This window comes from Desmodus rotundus, chromosome 2 (genome assembly GCF_022682495.2).
Source record: "Desmodus rotundus isolate HL8 chromosome 2, HLdesRot8A.1, whole genome shotgun sequence".
In the NCBI taxonomy this organism is placed as follows: domain Eukaryota; kingdom Metazoa; phylum Chordata; class Mammalia; order Chiroptera; family Phyllostomidae; genus Desmodus; species Desmodus rotundus.
Window position 1 is genome coordinate 156,860,457 of NC_071388.1, and position 1,104 is coordinate 156,861,560.

A 1,104-nucleotide genomic window follows, 5' to 3' on the forward strand; every position below is an offset into this window, starting at 1 on the left:
CTTTATTGATTGTATTAATTGAAACTCATGTGACGTTTTCAAAACTAGAATACTATTTTCTGATTTCTTGGTTAGGTAGGATTGGGTGACTTCTCTGGCGTGAGTGCTTTTTGCCGCTGCTTCGGCGTACAGAAACACCACAAGGAACCTTTGTCAGATCATTGAAATTAGCCAACGGAGCCCTCCTTCTCCAGCGCGAGAAAGGAGTGCATGCGTAAACGTTTAAAATAAGCTTAAACATAAACATATAGTACAGTCAAGTGCTACCCCGAGTCTAATAAAAACCAGTGAAAAAAAGCTATAAAGTGGTGTATTTAAACAGGAAAGGATTTCTACATTTTTAAGGGATGGGATTGTAATAAACAACTATAGTAGAGGAAAAATAGTTGTTGGAAAAATGTATACAGGTCACAACATCCTACCAGGAATTTGTTTAAATAGTTTTTCAAGCAAAAGAGACTTTATAAAATTGCCAACTCGTCAGGAATAATCTCAAATGTCTATCATGGTGTTTGCATGTGACTCATTAATCTTTTCAAATGTTAGGTGTTACGTGTAGAGAGAAATGAGTCATTAATTGTTTAAACAAGAGAGCAGCTGTTAGTTTTTCCTAGTGTGTGAAAACCTTAGTGGCGTCTATAAATGGAAAAAGAGTCAATGAGCTCTTCTTTCAGCTGTTGTTTTAGCAGCTGACAGTACCACTGACTTCACCATGATGTAAAAAAAAGAAAAACCTTTACTCGTGGATAGAGATCTCAAAGTTTAAAAATACACAATTCCCTGATCTGGGTGGGGGCATGCGTTCATTCGACAAATACAGGGTCCGGCACAAATAATGTCCCTTTTTTATTACAAAGTCTTGTATTACAAAATCGTACGCATGTAATTCTGTAACATAACAATATCACACTCAAGCACACCATATGACATTTTAGGCAAAATGTTCAAATTAAAACTATAAATTATTATACTCATATTATTACCCTACCAACTACACTCACGCAGGCCTTCTGCCGGACCCTGTATTTATGGAGCACCCATGAGGCCCTGGGGCACTCCCACTAAACAAAACAACCCACCCCCTAAAATCCCTGTCTTCACGGA